Source organism: Melospiza georgiana, chromosome 8 (assembly GCF_028018845.1).
Source record: "Melospiza georgiana isolate bMelGeo1 chromosome 8, bMelGeo1.pri, whole genome shotgun sequence".
Classification (NCBI taxonomy): Eukaryota; Metazoa; Chordata; class Aves; order Passeriformes; family Passerellidae; genus Melospiza; species Melospiza georgiana.
Genome location: NC_080437.1, coordinates 30,218,286 through 30,243,478, shown reverse-complemented (window position 1 = coordinate 30,243,478; position 25,193 = coordinate 30,218,286). Strand labels below are relative to the sequence as shown.

Here is a 25,193-nt window from a genome sequence, read left to right as displayed (position 1 = left end):
AAGGAAACTTAGATTAATTCAGATGAAAAACCTAACTTCTGGATGAATGTGAGACAGCTCCTGGTTATTTTGATATAGAATTGCTTAAGAGCAGCTGTGGGTGCACCCTTACACAGAGAGCATTAAGGATAATTCTTGCTTCTGGCAATTCACAAATTAAGCTAAACTAAAATCCTATTTCAGCTATAAAACTGTTTTAAAAGATGCTTTTTGGGTTCATATTATACATCTTAATGGGAGAAGGGTGCCATATGGAGGGATTTCATTTTGTTAAGAGATACTCAGTGCTCTTATCTTTATGTTCTGCACAGAAATTGAAAGCAAACAATGCTTATATATTTTTTGCAAACAATTTTCATTTTAAATACAGAAAACATTATTAATAAAGCAATGGGATACTGAAACACTAAAATGAGAGATCCAAGTGCAAGAGATCTTTTAACTCAGCTAACAGCATCTAGCTGTATGTAGTTATCTTGCACTTATTCATTTGCATATATGGACCACAGCACTTTAAAAATGTCATGTATTATTTTCACAGGATCATTTTCAAAGGGAAATTGTAATTTGCCAAATACAACTGCCATATAAAATAATAGCTAATGTAACCATAAGATGAAACTGCTGTCAAGTTGTTTACCAACTGTCCAGTACAATCAAACACGGTCTTGTGATTATTTTTCTGTTCTGTTTGAGAAAAAAAAAATATTTGACTTCCAAATCCAAGCTTTTGAATTCTGGGTGTTCAGAAGTGTTCTGTAGCCTCTATGCCTAAAGTATTTTATGTGCTCAAAAGTGAATCTCATCAAATTCTCTGTGGCCAAGAAGTGTCTGCTGATACAATGGGGGAGAAATCCTTCAGTGAGGATGAGAGGAAGGAGCATTCTTTACAATCTTCCTCACTTACAAAATGGATCAAAGACACCCAGCTTTAGCTCACTCCTACCTATACAGAATGCTGCTGCAAAAAACCCTCATGTAGTTATCTAATATTTTTTGTGATATTGCCACTATCTGAGTGTTTTCTGCTTTATTTCCCTCTTCCTATGCCCTAAAACACAAAATGTTTGTCTTTACTTCCAAAGCCCTTCCCCACCAAACTGCCTCATTCTGAGGAGGAGTTCCCTATAGCCATCTGCAAAGCTGTCTTAATTATCTCATTTCAGATCCTTTCTTTGCTATGTTGCTTATAGAAAGCTCATAGCTGGCCTGCTGCCCTCCCTTGAACGCTGACTTTTTGGCTGCCCAGTTCTGTCACATTGTTTCCTTATGCTCCCCCGTCTGTCTAGACCCATCTGTTGTCTCTTGTTTTATACTTAGATTATAAACTCTATGGCAGCAGAGCTGCCTCTTTGTTCTGAGTTCATTTAGTGCCTAAAACAATGCAGGCTTGACCCATGATTAAGGCTTCTCAGCACTAGGAAAAAATAACACGAAACAGCAAACATTCAAACAAATAACCCAGCTGGAGTGCCGGAAACAGACGCTGCCTTGCAGACATCACAGCACAGAGGAATCAAATTCCACCAAAACTGAATTACTCAGCAATACTGGTCCATTTGATCGCCACTGAAAAATAGCCTTCGTGTTTTTCTTGCTTTTCCATCTAGCTCACAGTTGTGGCTTTTAGTTGAATAATGTCTTCCTTGAATAAAACTTGTCAAACTATTGCATTGTGTGCTTTAGGTACCAGAGCTCTGCTTATTTTGTCTTGGCTCCTCTAAAGTAAGCAGGCTCAGGACCTCTGTTTCTCTCTTTTACCAGAAAAAGCTGGAATTTGAAACCTTTTTCCTTGAAGCCACCTTGGGTGCAAGGAGATGCTCACCCACAGCTTCCCTGGTTTGAGGCATCATAGGCTCCTGGTGGGTTTTACTGTGCTGTGATCCATAGCTCATTCAAGAATCACAGAATATGCTGAGCTGGAAGGGGCCCACAAAGATCACTGAGTCTAACTAAAGACCTCAAGGGTGGCCCTGCACAGCCCCAAGAGTCACACCATGTGCCCATGAGCATTGTCCAAATGCTCTCGGAGCTCTGTCAGGCTTGGTGCTGCGACTTCTCTCCGCTGGGGGACTGTCCCAGTTCCCAGTATCCCAGCTCTCTGGGATAAGAACCCCCTTAGGAAGGAACAGCTTCAGGAGGTCCTGCCTGGGGTCCTGCGCTCTCTGCTCCAGCTCAGGCACTGGATTTTGTCCACCTCTGGCCAGTTTGGATTCCAAGCTCCTCAGGTTCCTCTAAATCCCCACACCAGTGCAAAGAATGCTCATGATGACCCAGCCAGCTCTCTGCTGTGTGAGAGGAGACATAAGGACTACAAAACCAAAGTGGGCAGATCCCAGAGGAAAACAAATCACCAGACACGACTCTGGATACAGCAAATGATGAATCCTACAAGATCTCCAAGGTTCCACAGATGCAGAATCTGAGTCCACTGGGACTGACCAGCACAACAGGAGAAGGTCACAATGCTCAGAGCACCCCCACAGGTCCCTGCAGATTCTGGCAAGGGACACAGTGTGGTTATGTCCTCATTCCCATTTCAAGGCTCTCTGTATACAGAATTTGGGACAGGATTTCTCTTGTGGTTCTTGAAGTGCTGATTAGTTTAATTAACTTTTCCATGAAAGTAAAATAGGGCATAAATTTTAGCTGTATTCTTATGAGATTACTGACAGACTTCTTCAAGCACCTCTCTTTCATATTTTCAGGATTTTTGCTGATTTGATTACACACAAGAGGTGGCAGCATGATGACTGCTAATTAGAACTCTCAACTTATTATCAGTCCATATTTTTATAGGTTTCATATTAGCAGATCAATACAAAAACATAATGTGTGTACAGGTGCATTTACCTCTAACACTGAAATCACCCTAGTTCACCCATGTCATCTTTAAAATCTTTTAGCCTGAAGAATTGCATTGAAAAAAGGAAAAAGGAACATAAGAAAATCCAGCTCTAAAGGGAGGTTTTACTACAAATAAAGTTTTATAACTTGAGTGATCAGGAATGTCCTTGAGCTGGGAGTTTTTGATGATATCATTAACAAGCAGTGGCATTACTTCTATGAAGACATCAGCTATAAATTATGCTTTACATACAGTCACTGCATATTTCCCAGGGATTCAGGACCTCATCTAGGAGCTTCTGGAGATACTCAGCACCAATGGACTTCAGAATGAGCTGAGAATACTCAGCACTTTGCACTACTATGACCACACACCATAACTGTGCAGAGCATGCTGAAATAATCATGAGGTAAGTACCTGGTAATTTCTCTTTTCCAGCCAAAGTGCACATTACACGTTAATTACAGTTAAGCCACCTAAGCATAATTGTCAAGTATTCTACAGAAACGTGCAATTTCTATGCAGATTGCATTTGGCTGAAAACTCCATGAATCTACTGTGTTATTCTATCTTGCCATGTATATGTGGACAATGCAAAGCAAGCTATTAACAAAATAACCCTGAAAGAACAGGTAATTTTTACTGCTGCCACAGACTCACCTTTTAAGAATGCCAAAGTAGCTTAAAGTATGAAAAAGCGTAGATTATAAAGGACATAAGGAAACATTTCTTTATCTAACAAGCACAATGCTTCAAGAAGCCAACTCCAATACTCTGGTTTCCCATCAGTTATTTCTCAATGTTACAATAAAATGGTAATGATATATCCAGGTGGCAAAATTCTGTTTTAACAGCTGCATCAACTGTACAAAACTCAAATGCAGCATCTTAACAGATTAACAGCTCTCCATAATATTTGTAGCATGCAATTTGTTCCCAGTGATAATTAGGTATTTAGAGACATAACTAATTAGAGAAAAATGACTGGATGATTTTTCATTTGCTCAAAAATCTACTGTCAGGAATTAAGATCTACTATGGGGACGAATGTAATTCTGGTGCTAGAATTAGTGTCAGAAAGATAAGAGAAAATGTGGTTTAAACTATGTAGATGGTAAAATAATGTATCTCCACACTGTCAATTCATGCATTGATACACTCTTCTCTAAATGGAATGATTCTATTCCTAATATGCATTTTGTAAGTGTGAGTGCTGAGGAGGGGAATATACAAGATTTAGTAAAAGATGGAGCTGAATAGGTTCTTTTCCCATTAAATAGATCTTTCCCAGTCTAATTTGGGGTAACAGATAAAAGGTTCAAGGGATCATTAGTTCTTGAAAACATTTGTTTCCCCTTATTTTCATGTACAAACTGCAGGACTCTATCTCTGTTTGCCTTTGCTGCTGCATTGCCTGTCACTAAAATACATCTTTAACTGTGTATCATTTTTCCTCTGGATTTTATTTACCATGTCACTCACCAGCAAGACTCATATAAGTATACCTCAAGCTACTAGAAAAGAGCATTCTCCACATTCAGTACTAATATCATTCCACAGATTGAGTGGAGTGCTTTGTGAGAGATGCTGCTATCATCCACAGACAAATCATGTCTATGACATATTCAGCTAGCTTTTACCCAGGGCTTAAAGTCATACATCTACAGCACTAAAATGTTTAAACTGGCCCTACAGCATTCTTCTCCTGGGAAATTGATAGTTCTTTTTGTGCAGCACCAGAAAGCCCCTCATTTCCTCAATTCCAGGTGTACATGCATGTCTTTGCACACACACATCCCCCACCATTAAATGTGCATCCAACAGCATTCACATTCAGAAGAAAACCTTACAATATATGTGAGTGGCAAGAGCAACCTTCAAACATTGCAGCTGTTTGTTCAAACATAATTTTATCCTTTCTTACGGTCCAGCCTGTGCAATGAACATGGCAGGTGTTCTGCACAAACACACTATCACACTACTGCATCACAATGCACTCAGCCAGGGGAAGGGAATAACACAAATCTTGCAAACTATTACTTGCAAAAACTTCCTGGTTTCATTGATTTCCTCTTAAAATAATGCTTGAACCAATCCCTTTCCATTTTCTGTTTGTTTGTTTTAATGAATAGACTTTAAAGGTTTGCTAGCTCAGCTGCAATGCTCCCCCCAGTGCCCTACCGCTTGATAATGGACACAACCCTTCAACTTTATGTTCAGGACCAAATTGTCAGCAGTAATCCCATGGGTGAAAATTATCATTTCTGTGGCCTCCCAGATGTGGCACAGGGATAATGCTCCCTGACAGGTCTGGAGGGTGTGGCTGAGGAGCAGAACCTTCACTGTTCCTCCTCTTTCCCCACTGCTCCAGCAGCTCCAACACTTCACAGTGCAGCTGCTCTGGTTAGCAACCTGGACCTGAATCCTTAGAACTGTTTGAGTTAAGCTATTATTTTGGCCTGCCACCAATTTTTCCTATGAAATTCAACTAAAAGAAAGAAAAGTGTAATGTTCTACAGTTTATAAGTCCACCAAACTATACTGAATTCAGGGAACAAAGAAATGGCATTCCTTCAGTTCATGGTTGGGTTTTTTTGGTTTTTCTTTTTTTTTTTTTTCCTTTTTTTTTTTTAACTTTATCAGATTTAAAACTGTACTGTAAACAACAGAAGTGTTAGAAATTGCCTTTGAATGTAAATATATTTTTCAGCAAATACCTTTCATTCCTCTGTGCTGGGAAATTTAGCACATAGACCTAAGTTTGTCTGAATATATGTTTTGCATTTAACTACAGAAACACTTCAAAAACAAGGTTATAAATAGGACAAAATGGCCACCATATGACAGCAGTTACATTTAAACTTGTTAATTGCTTGAAATAGCTGCAGACACAGACAACCTTATGTATAGGTACTAATGCCTGTTGCACAGCCTGACTGAATCATTAATAGTATTAGAAAATAAAAGTCTGCTTGGTATCTAAGCAATTAGAATTTAGATATAAATAAACTAGATCTTATATTTAAAATAACAGGGATAATTCCCACAGCAGGTTCAGATCAGCAAAGTTCACAGCCAAGGTGTTTCTGACCACTTATTCTGAGCATTTCTCTCAAGTCCCTAAACTGTACTGTTGCACATCTAAAATTTCTTCATTTCCACCCAACTCTTATTTAAAAAATCAGCATCACAAAGCATTTCTATACCTTCTTCCCACTGTGGGAACCTACTGGCCAAGTTTCACAAGTCTTTATGTACAGTGAACAAAACTAAATCCTGCAGCACTTACATAATCAATGTTAAATATTTAATGATGCATCACAGTGATACATCACTGAATGAGATTGAGGTAGGACTTATTGAGATGGTATTGACCAGCTGATAAATTTGAAAAAACACAGATTTTCTTAAACAACACCATTTCTACAGATTTGAACTTTCTAAAGAGAGGTTCCCAAGCATGTTATATTCAGCTGACAAAAAAACCATGAAATTTTATGCTCACACATGCACATAGGAACAGATTTAAAATACACTTAAATGGCTCAACATTTCTAAAACATAACAAGTTATCTTGGGAGTAGCAAAAAGCATAGAAAGAATGGCACAGTGATGTCAAAATAACTTCTAAAGCATCTGCTTAAGAGCTCTTAAAACTTCCTAACTTATTTTTTAGGGCCAGATTTTCTATCATGTTCTCAAAAAAATGCACATGCATTTTTTTCATATGCAAAGAAAGCTGTATATGTGGGAAGAACAGCTAACTCACTAATACCTAGTACCACAGTCAGAATATTGTCTTTCCATTTAAATAATAAAAATAACTGCTTCAACAAGCAAAATGTAGTAAATTACATTTTCCCATATGTTTACATGCAGCAGATTCTACCTCCTCAGAGGAGCAGTCATTTTCTTGTCATTTTCAAGTAATATGTCACACAGAACTTGCACAATCTCTTGAATGTTATTTTCCATAATCACACCTTGAAGTGTCCTAAAAGTCTGGGAGAAGTCAGAATATTCTGTGCTGTCATATCAGCACACCACTCTATATGCAGACAATGAAGAATTAAATCTGCTCATAAAGGAATGGAACATATTGTAAGGTTGACTTCATTTTCCATTAATGCTTCTGGTTTTGTTAAGAAATAGGAGAGGCATTAGCTTGAAAAATATTTGTGAGTGCAAGACAGCATCAGAAGTTTCTCTCCCATTAAATATTTCTCAATACAACCATCACATTGAATTTGAAAAAAACCCATAACAGCCTACTGCTTTCAATTGCACTGCTACACTCACGGGCAACCTCACAGTTAAAAAACCTGTCTGCTCTAACAGTTTGATCCCATTTCAGCATCTCAACCTTTAAATGGGGTATTTGTCTTTCCAGCTTCATCTAACAACCCCCTCTCAGTGAATCGAGGAGAGATCCAGGAAATCAAACTGTGGCATATCTGTCTTCCTTTGTGCAGTCGGTGTATGTCAGACTGGAGGCTTTTTTTAATCTTGACTAATAGGAAATGAAATTGGCTCCAACTGTATCTAGAATGAAACAAGCTACAAGCAGACCTGCAACTTCAATCAGGTTCGTTTCTTTCCATTTCAACCTCACCAGTCTGGAACAAGAAAACCTTATTACAGCTTGCTCAGTCAGAGTTTACAAGGAAGGCACATAACTATGGAGACAAAACCAGCCACCTCTTTCATTCATGGCCGGTCAGGTCATAAATGAGTGCAATTCACAGCTTTGCTTCCAAAACAAAGAACATGCTAAAGTAGGATTCCAGATAATGAATAGTCTGCTCTTATTTCTTTCCTAGAGATCTATTTCTCTACACAAATTATTTGGCTTGAAATGCTGAAAATCTTTTGAACAGGAAAAAATGCTTCCTTTTCTAGCTCTGGCAAACAGCATTCCAGTCTGTAGGAAGATGGTATAAGTGATACCAAGAGCCAAGATCAGAATGTACTTCATGAAGCATTGCCAATAAGGTAACATCCCCACCTTTTTAAAGCTTTTTTCATTTCCTAATAGTTGATTTCTTGAGAAATCAATATTCCCTTCTCTTCCCAATACTTTGGAGAATGCTTACAACTACTGATTTGAAGTTGAGGCTTTTATTCACTACTGATTTTTCAATGAGCCCTTTGTATTGCAATCCAAAAGATATAAATAACACCAAAAGGAAAAAAAAGCCAACAAACAGTTAAGAGCTCATAACTTGAAGTCATACTCAGTTCAATCTAACAAGTACAGAGCAGATTACGTGCTTGGACACGGATCTCCTCTTCATCTACACATCATTACCATCTGATTATGAGCTTGATATGAATGTGGCATTTTTTCCATTTCATTCTAATAGAAAATATATTACAAGAACCACAACAGCCCTCACCAACTTCCATATTTGCTAGTATTTTCTCTAGGAGCATTAAGGAACAAGTGGAAACAGCTCCCTTCAAAGTAAGGGAGCAGGCACTTCAGTGAGCCCTGCTGGGAAAACTGCACCACTCCTGCCAGTGCTCAGCTGAGTAAACAAAGTTTCAGCTCTCAGAACAAGAAATGCAGCATAAAAATTCAAGCATGTAATTTGATTTTAAAGAAAAATAATTTGGGCAAGCAAAGAGTCTCAATTTTACTTTAAAAATGTAAAAGAAAATGCATAGAGTGGCTACTGAGCTTAGGTAGAGAAATTTGAAGAGGAGAAGGTAACAACTATTTTTATCAAAAGTACACAAGCAACACAGTACAAGGTAACCCAGACAGGTACTGGGATAAAAAGGATATATTGAAAACACAGAACAAACACCAGGAGGAACAGACAGAAATAATTTGTTTTATGAAGTTTCTAGAGACTCCTTTCTCTAAGACCTTTCTGTCTTATGGCACTGGTATCACTGTAGTGATGCAATTCCTCACATGGAATAGGATCTGGAGGTGTATCCATAGATTTACGTATGACCATAGCACAATATTTTACTTCTGAAAAAGAAAGGTAATGATTTTTCTCACTATATGGTGCATTTGCACACTTTCGTTCATACAGGCTGCACTGCAACTGGTGAGCAAAGATCTTTTGACTGGAATTAATATTTTCAATCATAATTGCTTTGTTTATTTATTGACAGTGTCCATGCTCAGCTTGCATTATTTTTGTACCATTAGTGAGCATGAAAATGAACAACAATTTTCTTATAACTGTGTTCCATCTCTTAGACAGCTACAGGAGTTATGACTGAAGGGACATTAACTTTCACTAGAACAACTGAAATAGGGGAAAAAACCACTCACAGGTACACCCATAAAGGGTGTTTAGAAGATGAGCTTGGGAATTAATTTCATAATTTTCAGGTGTCTAGATATCTTTCATCTACTGAAATCACTGACTAAACCTGAGAGCTCCCCTTTTCATTTGAATAAACTCACATTGACTCAATTCAGGACTGAGAACTAGAATTTGTAACATATATTATTTTACTGGTAGCTGGGAATTTCTGTCCTTTGTGGATTGTAAGTTTACTCTGCTGCGCTGGGGTGTTCTAGTAACACCTTTATGTACCCATACACATGAATGGATTTAGAATATTTGAATATATAAAAGCACAGAATAAATGGAAGGTAATGACAGGGAGCAGGACACTTGCTGAAGTGAGATATTTCATGTCACCTGTACCTCCTAGAGAGTCACTGTCCTTGTATCAGTGTCCACTTTGAAGGCTAAGGGACAGCTACAAGCTTTGTGCAGCAATCAGTCAGACACTCCAGATCAGCATTTCCATGCTTCCAAACTGGCATTGGCCAGCATATCCACATTTGGACATTCTGGGCAGGATCTAATGAGGGAATTGCTGCCCAGAGCCCCTCAGAGCTGTTGAGTGGGATTTGAGTGTAACTGGTACAAAGGATGGAGCTGCCTCTTCCCTGAGCTTTGTGTCAGGATGCCCTGGGCTATCAGCTGGTGGAAACTCTCCCTGGGAGTTGGGCTACACATTCTGAGTGGGACAGGCTGTGACCATGGTCATGGCTGGTGATTGTTACAGCCTTCACACTCTATTCCTGCTGTAGCAATTTGTCTCATTTGGGATATAAATCCTGCATGTCTTGAATTTTTCATAGGGTCTGTCACGGGCCAGAAGTGCAAAGTGGTCTCCCATAAGTGTAGAAGAATTACCTATGCTAAGGATGGTAAAACAAAATTCTGTATCCAGTGAAAAAACCTGAATCTTAAATGCTTGACATGGGTTCTGATTGTTTATTTGAGTATCTGGAATATTTTCATGTACCTACCATCAAATAAAAAACCCAATAATTTATGATGAGATGATGCAGGAGAATGGTGCTTTCTAAAAATCTGTTTTCATATCACTATTGATCAATGGAGAAGAATCAGAAAAAGCATCACTGAAGCATAATATCAGGGAAACAGCATTTGAATAAAGCTCTAGTTGCACAATAACAAGTAGTGAAAGTTTATTACAGAATTTCTTAGTATTATCAAACAGAATAAATTATCAGATTATAAAGTTATATGAGCTTCCTAGGGGACAATATTTATCCCACAGGTAAGGATTACTTGAAAAATTTACAAATTCCCTGCTGAATGAATTATGCATCCTTGTAAGCAAAATGAACATCACACACCCTAAATTGCCATGCACCACTTCTGCTGGGATGCAAGCCACACTTGCTTCCTAAGATAAATTTCTCTTCATTAAAAGGAATTTACCTTGCTACGAAGTGCCACAACCCTACAGGAAGAAATAACTGATCCCTGCTGGCTGAGTGCACCAGACGTGAATCATTGACTCCACTGTGGATGGAAAGAGATGGGCATGTGTGTGGGAAGAAGGAATTACAGCTCAGGGCCAAGATCTCTACAGGAAATCCTAAAAATAGCCAAACTTAGAAGAAGCATGGAGTAAGCTTTCTGGTTTCAGTGTCAAGTCACTTAGTAAAATTAAGATTTGGGAGGGAGAAAATCTGAATCAACCACAGCTTTGATTTTCCTGTTCCTCTACAGATCCTGCACATTGCCCAGGTTCAGAATTACAGTGCCCCATATCACACACCTCTCCTTTTAGGCATGCCAGCCTTTGACTGTAACAGAGAACAGTAATTAACAGTGTAGGAAGGAAGGATAGTGTGCATATATAAAGGGCAAATTGAAGAAGAGCCTGAAAGATAAATAAAAAAAGCTGCTGAATGATTGGTATAATTTCAGTAACATTTTTTTGTAAAATACTCAATTTCCTCCTCCATCCCCCAGTATTCCACCCTCCTGCTGCCTGTCTTTGCACAGGCATAATCTAGGGGACTAACACAAAGCAGTCAGGGCTATAAAACATGACCTTCACCAGTTTGGATGAACTGGGATTATTTTGATATAGACAAAGGTGATAGAGTGTAAGCAGAAAAATATAAATGTCTGCAGAGAAAAGGAAGGAAGGAAAAAATCTTTTTTTCCATGCTCATTTTGGGCATAATAAAAAGTAATGGACTTAAAACCATAGCAGAGGAAATTTAGGTTAACCATTAGGAAAGCTTTTCTAACAGGAATGCATGGGACAAAAAAATTTCCTAGGTAAAAAGCAGAAAGTCCGTTTTTGTAAGCTTTTATGAACAGGTTAGGAAAACATCTGCCAGAAATAGTTTACATGCAGCTGATACTGCTATGAACAGGGGAGATGGGAGTAAATGATCTCTAAAAGTCCTTTCCAGCCTTATTTTTTTTATGATTCTGTAATCAACTTTGAAAGGAGCTTGGCATCACTCCTGTTGAAAATAATGGGAGATTGCAGTGTTCTGTAGTGGCATTCCAGATTTCCTCCAGTACAAACCAAGGTGGAACCGTGTGCATTTCAGTGGAGGGAAGTGGGACCTCGAGCTGCAGTAGCTGCAAGAAGGGTGGTAATTTATACCTAACTGCATTTGTCACACTCACTATCTGGCATTGCCAAGGTCTTTAAAAAGCAGAAGGAATTCGATGCCTCTTTCAGGTCACTCTTCAGATTCTGTTCTAAACTGAAGCTGATGAGTAGCTGATAATGTTGCTTAGGTGGATGAGTAACTGCTTTTAATGCACTGTTTCACATAAATTAGAGCTTTCTCTACTCTGAATACTATTCTGAGCATATACTCTTAAATCATCAGAAAACAGTAAATTAAATGATAGATTTTGATTTTAATTTTAATCTAAGGCACCATTTAAAGCTACACATAATTCTTCTCCCATTTCAGTGAGAACAATGCTCTGACAGAGCTCAGGATGTGGCTCCCTGTGCTGCCAGCCATGGTTTGCTGTGTTCTAAAAAACAACCCCCATTATTTTCATCCTCTGCATAGAAAAATAGAATTTATTCAAAGTCTATTTCTTCAGCATTCGAATTTGAAATGTAATAATTACAATCCAGAAATTGTGAAGAAAATTTCATCTGAAGTTCCCATTTATACTTGGATAATTTTTCACTTTATGACCAGCATTCTTTTGTGGCTTCCCCAGGAAAAGATGCAGCCTATTCTTGAAGTTAATATGTTATACTGTAATAATTTGTAGTGTAACTTGTTACACCTTTTGCATATTGATACATTTTCAGGTAACCAAAATATCTCTACAAAAACTTCATTTTGTACTTCCAGCTGCAATGTGCTATCAAAGATTCTTTATCTATTCCATCATGATGACTAATCAGTATTTCTGCATTGTGGACAAAGATTCCTGCATGAGTATATTTGACAGGAATCATTTATCTGCAGAAAGAATAACAGATTAATCTGCTCTTCCCTGAGAAAAAAACCCCAAAAACAAACAAAAAACCAGAACAACAGATTATCTTATATATTTAGATACTGATCTGAAATTTCACCAATAGTGAAGAAGAGTCCTTATCTTTGACTCAAACATTTCTGCTGAGGCAATGCAGGGATCTGGAAATTAATGAATAGTATTATGCATTAAACCAAGCTATGAACTATTGCTTGGAGTTTTTTCTATTACACTTACAGCAATGAATCTGAGAGCAACTCAAACATTGTTCATTGATTCCCATAACATCCCCACAAAGTGGCGTTCCCATTTTATAGAGAGCATGAAGACCATGTATCCAACAAACACACAGGGATCTGGTTAGCAGAACAAGGGCTAAAATCTACTCTGGGTGCAAATTCCAGTAGATGCAAGCCCCCACCAGAATTTTCTCACTTTTGATAAGATTAACTACAATCAGCCACCTAAAACTTCCACCTCCAGTCAGTGAAACCGTTTCACTACAGAATAAATACTGCTGAACTCACTCAAATTCCACTGTTGTGTGAATTTAAGCCTAAGGAGGCAGATACAGCTGCAAACACTCAGGAAGAGGAAGGGCTGTGGGGAAATGGACAACACAAGCCTGAAGCAGTTTTGTGCCTGGAAGAGTGCCCTGAATGATGCTCCCAGGGACAAGTCTGAAAGCCTTGAAGTGCAGTTATGGTTTCACGCTGCTACATCACTGTCAGAGGGCCAGGATAAGGAAGGTTACCCTTTGATCACTGCAATCCAACCATTCTGCCTTCCAGGGTTTGCCCTGTGGCAAGGCACCAGATATTCTATGTCCCACTTATAGTCAGATGCACTCAAAAGAAGCTGAGGACACCGAGTACTTGATAGAAGACACTTCAGACTGTGTATCACTGGATCGTGAATTATAAATAATAAATATATATATATAAATAGTACAAATGAAGATAGATAGCTACACTGTCGTTCCAAACTTTCTTCCATCATTTCATGTTGAGTCACTCTCAAATCTAAATATAGTTTGCCATTGTCATTTTCTTTTTAATTTTTCCCTTACACCCTAGCATGTTTTGAGCACCCAACCTTCTTGAAATTAAAGACTTAAAGTGACAAGAGTATTTTTCAGCCACAGTTCAGGAATTTGGAGGATTCACTTAATACTAATGTTTTTCAGACCCAAACATTTTAGAAACAGCAGGTTTATAAAGAGGGATTCTTTTAGGTGATTCACATACCGGTACTAGTTTAAAATGTCCCTCTTTTGGACGTATTATTTTGTCTGTCCTTTTCCAGTATTAACAAGCTATCAGTCATTTTCAAGCTCTTTTTCTCCAGTATGAAAAATATATGCAGTTTAGTGTGTGACTCACTTGCCAGGTCCAGTAACATTCACAGAAGCCTAATTTCATCTCATGTTATATTTTACTTATTTTCATGTTTTAAATAGATTTAATTGATCCTTGGATTTTTAGTTTGGAATTATTTTTAAATAATTCTTTTCAACAGCCTGGTTTTATTTGATGAGCTTGCTAAATTTTGTATGCCCATACTTATTCCTTCTCATTGTTTCTGCAGAACTTCATATTTATTGTATTTTTAAGGAAGGGCAGAAGAAAAATCAACTTCTCACCTTTTTGTTAGTGTTGTTGTTATTATTATTTTTTAACCTAAGGAATTGCAGATGTGATATGAGAGAAACCCACCCATCTAGTGCTAGTATAGAGTAGTGCATCCTGCAGAAATTTCTGAAGTAGCTCTGCACTCAGGCATGATTCACCAGGCTGTACAAGTTCTGACAGCCCTGCTAGGCTCCAAATCATTCCCTAAGCAGCATTTGGTGGTTTCCACACTGTTCCCCATTTCATGTCCCACAAAGACTTAGTCATGTGGATGCACCATTTAGCTGGTGCTGTGTGTGGGCACAGTGCCATTCTGAGATGCCAAAGGATGGTGCAGGGAGAAGCAGAACTCAGCCCTGGGCTTGCACAGGCAGCACTGACCTGCATCTGCTGTACCCCTACAGGACAGGAGCTGACATGTGGATCTCTTTGGAATATATTCCATATACCTCTCAGTTCCAAATTGTGAAGCAGAACTATGCAAGGCATGCAAATAAGAAAAGCTGAGAATTTATCACAGTAAGAAATTCTCATAACCAGCATCAATGCTTCTCTCACAATGGTGACCTAACTAACACAAAGTCAGGGCTGTCAGCTACCTGTGGTGCTCTGAGTTAAGATCTTTCCTGGGTTCAGACCAGTTCCTTCAAAAGGACATTTCCCCTGATTTCACTGTGACAGAGCAGTTGATCCACAAACAGAAAGGATGTGGACAACAATTGAGTTCACTGTTGCAAACTCATGGGACTACAGGGACTAAAGTATCCTTTTAAGATGTATAGTATCCCTAAAGTATTCCTTTAAGATGCATATCCTAATTTTGCTATTCAGTTTTATTAACAGAAAGATCTGAACTGTAAACCTTATTTCTATTCGTTTGTACCTACAACAGTAATTGAATACATGGAGCATAGGAGGAGTTCATTCCCCATCCTTCATCTTAAAATGTTTTATACTTACTAATAATACTAGTTCATTTGTACCCATATGCTCTAAAGCCTTCTAAAATAGTTGTGCAATATTGATTGAAAGGGGTTAGATCAAATTATTCCAGAAATTGAGCAGCTCCAAACTTTTAAGAGCTACTTTTGAGTAAGAACCGTCCCTATCATGCTTTTAAACTGCTAACAACAGAAAGCCCTGACATTCTTCTGTCAACATTTTCCTGAACCACAAATTGCTCATGCATTAGAAATTCACTTGAAATGGCATAAAAAGGCTGTGAAGTAAATGTATTCCTGAAGCCTGGGTCTGCAAGCCAGTGTAATTTCAGAAAACACCATACAGGCTGTAAAGACAGCAGATGCAAGGACTGAATTTAACTACATATGATAACTCAATTTATTTTCTCTGTAGTCTAGTAACTCAATAAGTCTTTAGCAGCTTTGTAAATAAACAGATGGATGCCATCAAACGCCAAAGAATGATAAATCTGATTGGTCTCTGTATAATTTTGGACAGCTTTATCCCAAAAATAGGCAGTAGAAGCATCTTACTCCAAGAGTGTGATAAAATAAACATGGGAAGGTAGATAATGGGCAATTGCTTTGTCCCAGTAATGAATAAAACTTTCCATGATGCCAGGACTAAGATTTAGGACAGATCTCAATGTAATTATTTTTAGTTGAAGATTGATTTCTGTTGATTAAAAAAAAAAAAAATCTGCTTTTCCAGGGATTCAATGTTAGAGTAAGGAGAAATAGGTGATGGGACCCCTGCTGAAAGATTTAATTCATATACAACTTTAACTTTGAAAGGTTTATGGTTCTAATTTAGCTGTAAGCCATCTGCTCCACATAGTATGTGTTGACTGAATATAAAGCCAGACCACCAATTTCACATAGGAAGGACACTTATTATCCAGTGCATCACTTGTACAGGGATTTGTTCACTTTCCCTAATTTTGCACCTCTAACTAGACATCTGTTGAACTCTCAAAGTTTAAGAGCACAAAATTTAAAAAGGGGCTCTGTTAGGTTGAGGTGTGCATTCACATGGGCCCTACTGCTGCCCATTTTCCATGTAAGAAACACTGTGTTTTTGTGCCAGGACAACAGGATGCTGCTTTACAGCATTATCTGATCATTAAAGTTTCCACTTGTGTAAAATATTAAAATATTTTTTCCCATGAGATTTCCATTAAAAACTGCTTAAGTCTTGTATAACCTCTCTCAGCAAAATTCTGAAGTGAGAACTTCCAATGTTTGTTAGTTGCCTTTATAATTTTTTCCCTTTTCCATTCCTTTGTCAACATCTGTATCACTCATATCAAAAGCAGAAAAGCACACTGTGATTTCTTTCAACCAGGGAAAGCTTAGCCTTGCAAAGGGCCTAAGGCTCTGCCTGGGAGACAATCAAATTTAAAGACCTAGGTTTACAGCTTTTTAAATTCAGAAAGCCTATGAAAATGGCTACAAAAGCATCAAGTTACAAAGTAGGCTGTTGTTTGCAGGCAAAGACATGTCAGAGCCAAATAAGATTTGTCAAAAGTCAAGATGAGTTACACCTTGCAGAGGTTTAGTAAAACAAATATCCAAGGAGTTTCACTGCATGTAACTAAGAGACCTAAACAGGATAGAGTCATTTCATAGAAAAAATGAAGAGAGATCAGGTATTTTCTAAATGTTGGCCCAGGAGTGAATTTGAAGGTTTTCAAGGAGGGAGATAATGTTTATCAAAGAGGGTACCATCAATATTAATAATGGAATGAGGATATGGAAACAGATGAAACAGAAGTTTTATGAAATGACATTAGGGTAATCAGAACACTAATTCTGTAAGAACACCAGAAAACAAAGGCTGGTAACAGGGAAATTTAATAATCTGTCATGTCAGATGCATACAAATTGAGAACAGTAACTGCTGTTTCTTTCAAACTAAATATTGTCTAGATTCAAGGAAAAATATATTCAGTTATTTACCGATCTATTAATCAGACTCTGCTATGAGGTACTTTGCCAGAAGAAATAATTAAAGGCAGGTAAATGGAAATCAAGTCAAAATGCAACAACATTTCATCAAAGATTGTGCCAGAATCCCCTGATAGTTTTCTACTCTAAGTTAGATGATTTTCTGGGAAAGAGTATGCAGAGTATTTTCTAGATTTCTAAGATCTTATAATGTGAAAATTTATCATCAGATAAATTATAAAAAGAGTAGATAAAGGAGTTATGGAGAGTGAATAATGGCATGCAGGACAGAAAACAAAGAATAGGTTTGAAGAGAAAGAAGGTTGATGAAGGTGTAACATGGGAACAAGAGTCATACTTTTTACTGTTAATTTTTGTTTTCATTAAAGAGTTTGGCATTAATGTAATTAAATTAAATCATGGCAAACATCACTATGTATCATCAGTACAGAGAACACTTAGGGTAAAATCCAGAAAGAGATGCATGACCCCACAATTTGAGGAATATACATGTATTCAGATTGAACAACAAAATTCAAAGCCATGTATTTTGGAAAAAAAAGGAACTTACACTCTAAAAGTTTACAGTTCAAGGAAGAAAGTAAGTTGGCTGTAGAAATATCAAGTTGGAAAGGGGGAAAATGTTTTTAAAAAGTAAATGTTAAAAGGAATAGAATGACAAAATGTTAATGCCACTGGGCAATGCCAGATGGGCCTTCACATGGCACTTTGAGTACAAACCTGGTCATGCAAGGTAAAAAGAGATGAACTGAGGCTGAAACTGGGACAAAGCACTACAAAGGTGTTCAGAAGACTAAAGAGCAGGTCTAGAGCAGACCTCATTTACCTTGGCAAAATGAAGGTGGAAACAGATCTGATTGCTGTGTTAAAACACTGTGGGTGATGGACGAAAATAGCAGAGCCCCAAGTAGTGCAGCTGATGGTGAGCAGGCAGGTATGGCTGAGGATGGTGTTTCTTTCCAGGTTAGAGCCTTTGATCAGAAGGTTTGGATGCTAGTGTATCTGTTTGTGGCCAGAAGCTTTGCATCGTAAGCATTCATCATTGCTTCTCCATTCCCATAAAACAATAGGAGAGAGGAAACCACTAAATTGTCACCTGGATGCAACCTGACAACAGCTCAGACAACCTTCCCACACAGGGGAAGAGATGGACATGGCTGCACTTACACTTCACAGTGTTCAGAATTTTACACCCTCTTCAGACATCCTTTGAGTTCCCTTTATCCAACTAAAACTGCAAAAATCCCAAAAGAAAAAAGTATTTCTAATACTCTGAAGAAACAGTGGCAGTTTTGGTTTGAAAAATGAATAACCAGTTGTCAAAAAAATGTTCACAGTACTTAACTGTTTTTATTAATATGTCTCATTTTATTGAGTCCCTCTAGGGCAGCAAATCCAATGATAAAGTTGTAAAACAATCATCTCCATCTCCTCTATTCTCCTGCTCTCTCTCTTTTTTTTTCTTATCTTTTTACTTTTTTCAGCTGATGGCTCCACAGCATGCAGGTTTTACTGCCCAATCAATAAGTTACTTTTGCCAAGATGCGTGGAAGACACATTGCTAGCATTATACTGCAAGTTCTTCATATTAAAATGTTTATGTCCTTTCCAAGCATATTCTTCAGAATTTAAAGGAATCAAGTTTCTATGGGTAGAACGATGTAAAAGCTAATTCATTACAGAACCACCTAAAATTCAGTAAAAGAACGGACAAAATCAATACCTCATTCTTCATCACTTACAAAGCCTTCTGTGCTAGGAACCTCTGTACTTTTCAAGTAAACTTTATACTGCACGTTGCAGAACTGCTCTGGATTTGGGCTGGAGTAGGGCTGGTGGTGGCTAGCAGGTCTGATGATCTCCTTTGTTTTTGCTATTGCCATCAATATTTTTTAAGTAATCATCAGCACCATCTGCCACTCACCACTGTGTTCTTTTCACAGTGTCAATACTATAAACACAGTCTGCTCCCTCATTTGATGCAGTGCAGAAGGATGGAATTAGGCAGAAAATAGTCACTCCAAAAATAGGCCTTACTGCTCAAAAGGAAGCAACTCCTTCAGTAAAATGATCTTGGGAAGAGATGATTTTAGTTTACATCAAGTCTTAGAGCTATTTCCTTAAGCATCTCCAGCTAACTGAAAAGAACCCTGGATTTTACAATCTCTTGGTGTAAGTTGGAAATATTGCTTAATATACTAATTAGTAGTTTAGTTGTAGTCATTAAAACTCTTACAAAGACTATTTTGATTTTCTCCCACAATGTTAATGTTTTCTATTTTTTTTTCTTTTGAGCATTTAACTGGCATCATGTTGGTAACTAATATGGAATATCCCATATTATCAACAATATTACCAAAATTACATTTCTATACTAAATGCTCTAGGTATGCCTTAAAGAGAAAGATTAAATCCAGTCTTCACACAATCTAAAGAGTAAAAGGAAACTCAAATATTTCTGTTCCCCACTGAGTCTTTTATAATATTTCAGCTTATCTGTAGAGCTTCTGATCAAATGAACATGACTGTGCAACTTTGCATAATAAATAAAATGTCTGACTCACCCCTGTATTTTAACACAGGTTCTAGACATCTGCACCATTTTTGTGTAATACATAGTTTCACTTATTTCCAGTTGCATGTTGGGACTTCAGAGCAAATAAGAGAACTGAGATTTTTTTGTTTTGATATTCCATTATTTGAAAAATCTTGCTATTCATGATGGGTGGAGGTGTCTCTTCTGGAGGTGTTGTATACTTACTTTTGCTCATGATTTTTATAATATTTTCTCTGTTTACATGCCATTTTACCCTATCTGAACAGTACTTTTAGATTACAAATATAAAATGTACTTTGGTGAATCGATGTCCATAAAACAGCAAATAATGAAAGTAAGCCAAGTTCTGTCTCCAAAACTACAAAGGAGAGACAACATTCAATCTGGAGATGTGGATTGCTATGGAGCAAACAACAGCATGATGCACAGAAATAAGTTTGCTTAAATAAAAAGTAGGACCTTACTTTGTAGGGCCTGATAATCCAGCTGGGAAAAAGTGAATGCAGAAGTATATTTGTTCTGATCTAGACATCTATCACTTTTCAGAGTTCCTTTTTCCTTTGGCAATATCAATTTTAGGTTTCTTTTTCAGATGTTTAGGAATCTAAATAATCAGGTGTGAATATCTTCCCATTTCTATGTCTACCCTCACTTTTCTCCTCCCTCCTTTCAGTATTTACAGTTTTTCTTCACTAAAGCAGAGATTCAACCCTCCTCTGTGTGTCTTAATGACAGTGTATTTTCTGCTACATCTTTTACTTATATTTTTCTACAGAAAAATCTATACTCATCCTTGTAGCACTACCGACTTTATTGGGTTATTTTGCAAGTATGAAAGGACTGTGCAAAGAAATGTGGTTTTAGGAGGTAGAAATTCATGAGACTTACATGCCCCAGTGTATGTCTGCAGCCAGTTCTGCATACTGAGATAGGTACACATATGAAGCCATTCTACAAATGAAAAGCCATAAACTCCTGTTTTGTTTCCAAGGGTCAGAAAAATTGAGCACTATAATTAAATATAATACTCTATAAAATCTATTAGTTAATTCATATTTATGTTAATGTGCCTCTTATGATATGCATTAGGGTTTTTGTATTTTAATCAGAGAAAATTATAAATACAATCAGGCAAGCCTTGTTACTGTTTTCAACCAGAGCTAAGTGTCTTGTAGAACACTTAATGAGTCATTATTCATTATGATGGTGAGGACAGGGAAGGCAGATGGCATGGTAGTTTTATTGATTCTGTGATCCTACTGTAGCTTGCTGATTAAGTGGGATTGAACACCACAGTTAGTGTGGCCAGAATTACACAAAATTCTGTGTTGAGTCAAGGATATCAGGCAGGAACTTTCAGACATCACTGTTTGGAGGCCTGCCATCCTAAATTGTACTTGTAACAACGGAATATTGCACACAGTCTTCCATTTCAGCTTCCATTCAATTTCCAAGTGTTATTTTATGGGTTAAGTTGGATTCACCTCATCCTGTCACAGCCATGGAGGTGTTAAAGATCTACTGAGGGAGAGACCATTCAGCTCACTGCCTCAATAGGGAATTTCCTCTACTGGGTGCTCTATCACTTTTACCCTCTCGCTAGATAGGCAAGTGCTGCTGTGTGAAAGTCAAATAACCTGTAAATAATTCAGAAATTACACCCCTTGATTCTGAATTATTTTGAAATGGTTTAACATTCTCATTTCTCTTCGTGCTTTACAGCACAAAGTGGCCTTATCCCAGAATGATGCAAGCATTGTTTTATAAACTTATTGTACAATAACTCAGTATCTCAAAGCATGGGATTTAGTTGGCTTTAGTAGTAATGATGATATGGTCACAGTTCTTTTAACAGAATTTATCACATTACCAAGCTATTCTTTCTGTATTGCCCAATATATCACCAGAGCTGTATGAAGACCTTGAAGGAGTTATTTTTGGGCCTTCCACTGGTGATAATTCATAGGCACCTTTTTCTGCCTTAAGGTATATATTATCCTCTTTTTTTCTGGTCTAACTTGTTTTGTTCAATCCCCTTTACAATGTATAATTTAGTTCTTTCTAGACAACTAAAACAGCTGCTCTCATTATTAGACCTGCTTTGATATTAAGAAGAGTTTAAGCTATTTAAATCATGGGGTCAGACACTACAGCAATAAAAGATGATCTCAAGCTTCCAGTGCATCATAAAACTTGCAAGTCACATATGAACTACACTGATGCATTTGTAATGTTAGACATGTGAACCCTACAGACAATTGCTATTTTTTGGACCCTCTAATTTTGTTCTGATTACACAGGTACAATGCAGGGAATGAGATCACTGAAGAATGAAGAAAGCACATGCTCTATCAGTCAATCCAAACTGAGAAATTTACCTTAATGTTTTGCATCGATCATTCTAATTTATACTTTGTCTCTAATTTCTTTCACTTAAAAACAATTACTTCAGTTATCTCAGAGAAGTATAATTGAATTTTTAGCTTACAAAAAAAAGAAAATGTAAGGTCTGCTGTGAGAAACCTAACCTATCATGATAGCAATGTTCTGTGACTTTCCAGACCTTCAGGATATTTAATGCTAAAAATAGCTAGGACATTGAAAAAATCCCTTTTTAGCACGCAAATGACAATGATTAGCGTTTATTTTCTTTTGCAATAAATTCATTTTTATCAATATTTTGACTGAGTCTACATGATCAATCTGTATAAAATCTATTTTAAATCACAGATTAATTTTAAGTGGTTTAACTGTTTAACTTACAGAATTAGGCCTGAGTGCTGAACAATGTTGTTGAAAGTCTGTAAAGTTGTGAGTATTTTCTGCAGGAAGCAGAGAACACAGACCTGCACTGGGACATATGGTCTCTCCTAGAGAAGTTTTTGCCATGCATAGCCTTTGGCCAAAGCCCACCATCTGTAGCTTCAACTTTCCTTCCAGCTGCTGGTAAAGGTGAAGCATAGAACATATGCTGCATAAAGAGCAACCTTTGCATTAGGGTTTAATTTATTTGTTGATTTGTTGGTGGTTTTTTTGTTTTTGTTGTTTTTGAACATTCAGAGACATTTTTCAACAAAATATTTGTTAATGTAAAACTCAGAAAACTCAAATTCAGATACCTTAAAAAATTATGTATACAACTAAGAGCTCCAGTGGGGCATAGATTAGTTATTTATGTAAAGAATTTGCTTCCTTAGTTTTGGAGAAAATGCAAGACAAGAAAAATACAGGCATTCCCTTCTTATGTTTGGGATGTATGCATAGAAGGAACAAATGCCACGCTCTCCCAATGTGAACTGGGAATGAGCATCCTTGAGGTATGATTTAAATAAAGATGCTTGACACACTGTCAGTTCTACCCTAGAAGGATCCCAACGAGCTGGAAAATGGTTGTGTGCAAGCAATAGAGGATTCTAATATTACTTGGCAAGACATAATTACTGAACACACAACTTCCACCTCAATATCATTGGTTTTGTCTGACTTAGGTCATAAGGGAAACCAACTTCCTAGAGAAAGTGTGTGCTGCCCAAAGTTTCCACATCATTTCCAAAACCTTGGCAGTGCTCACAGCATCTGCTCCCAGGCAGCCCAGGGTGCTGCAGGACAGGAATGGAGTGAGCTAGCAGAGCTACAGCTATGCCCACAAACTTGCACGATAGCTCCTGCCCAGTTGCAGAGAGAAATCCATGAGCACCAAAACTCACCATGCACTAGAAAAAATGTATATAGCCACATAATCCAATACACTCTACTGGGTGAACACCTCAAGCATTTCTATTTGCTTTTGACCCTGAACAAAGTGAAAGTTGTTGGACTAAATAATTTACCTATTTTGAAACACTAAGTGGCTGACAGGTACCGTAATAGCACATGGAAGAAGAGCATTCCAAATATATGCTTACAAAGCTGGTGGAAGGTAAAGCAATGAGAAAACAGAACATAACAGGAGGATAAAGCATGTTTAAAAAAGAGGTGCATTCTTTCACAGGTTGAGAAACGTGCAGAATGACACAACTGGTGTGCTGTGGAATCCAAATCCTGTTTCTAAACACCCATACCTTCCATGCTTTACACACAGCAAAGATCAGCAATTACTTTTCAAAGACTTCTTTATATGGTAAATAGAAGCTGATTATGAAAAAAACCTAAATGAATACATTTTTACTGTCAAGATGCACATCATAGGTAAATTTGAAAACAACAAAAATAGTCCCTCCAAAAACATTTTAAGCTTCAATTTCAACAATTACTTTTAATTTCCTTTCATAATGTTTTTTCTTGTTGCAAGACTATAAACACCTTCATTTCTTTTTCATTTCCTTGAAACATGAACAGGGAATAAGCTAAACATCCTTACTCTCTCATTGCTCTCTTCAGAGCACTTACATTTATATATTTCTTCTAGGAAATGGATTTGACAAAGCATCAGTAACACTTTTACTTTCATAGCACTTCCAAAAATGATATTCCAAGCCATAAACAGCATTTTAAGAACTAAGTCCTCATCTCAGAACTCAGAGGGAAAAAAAATTTAACACCCCTCACCCTCGAAAAATGAACGAAAACTCCCAAATAAATAACAGATAGTGATCAGGCCAAAGAAGAACACCCAGCTGAGCTTATTTCCAACATAAGTCAACTGAGTTTGCCCTCATCATTACTCAATACTTTTTAATCTCTTAAATGGATTTTTGAAGGTTAAAAGGATATCTTTTCTGGCTCTTAATGATAAAAGTTAGCCTGAAAGCATATTTTCTGGTTTATTCCTGCATTTTGGGCACATACCATGCAGTCTACTATTTCTTACAAAGGTGTTCATCTTGCAGTGAAGTCTGAATGAGTAAACTGGTCACATGTGCAGTGTCACATTACTGGCCACACTTTCTTGTCATGGCTCTTTTGTCATGCCACATCATTTTAGGCAGTTATTCAAAGAATTTTAAAGGTGCAGGTAGTTATTTTATGAGAATGTTTTTGTACAATGACCTCGCAGAGAAGGTGGGTCACCATAAGAAGTGCTTCCAGATAATGCAAGCGCTACTTTAAAATGAGCTGGGATCACTTCCAAAGTGAACACCTCCCCACAGAAGCATTCACTCTCACAATTCCAGGTTTTATCTGACAGGCATTCTGGGAAATACTAGTATTTTAACTGAGTCCCAGTCAGCAAAGTGTTGGGATTTATGGTGTAAACTAGACTGCACTAAATTTTAGCCTGAAGTGAAAATACTCACTGGTATTCCCTGTACAGCCTCATTTACAGCAGCTTGAACTGAAACCATGGAAATGGCTGCATATGAATTTTTTCTCCCCTGAGAGACAATGTTGGAGCATATTGACATGCACAAGTACTGCTTCAGGAAGTCCTAATGAAATGTGGCTGGCTTAATCACTGGGCTTTTTATTTGGACACGACACCAAATTCCCATGAATAATGAAGTTGGGGCTAAACTTAACATC

The 25,193-nt window shown here is 37.5% G+C and overlaps 1 protein-coding gene across 2 annotated transcripts in view; it reads right to left on the bottom strand.

Moving 5' to 3' along the window:
• The window catches only part of ATRNL1 (attractin like 1), a 429,920-nt gene that overhangs the window by 26,018 nt on the left and 378,709 nt on the right, over window positions 1-25,193 (bottom strand). The gene's annotated exons all lie outside the window — the stretch shown is intronic.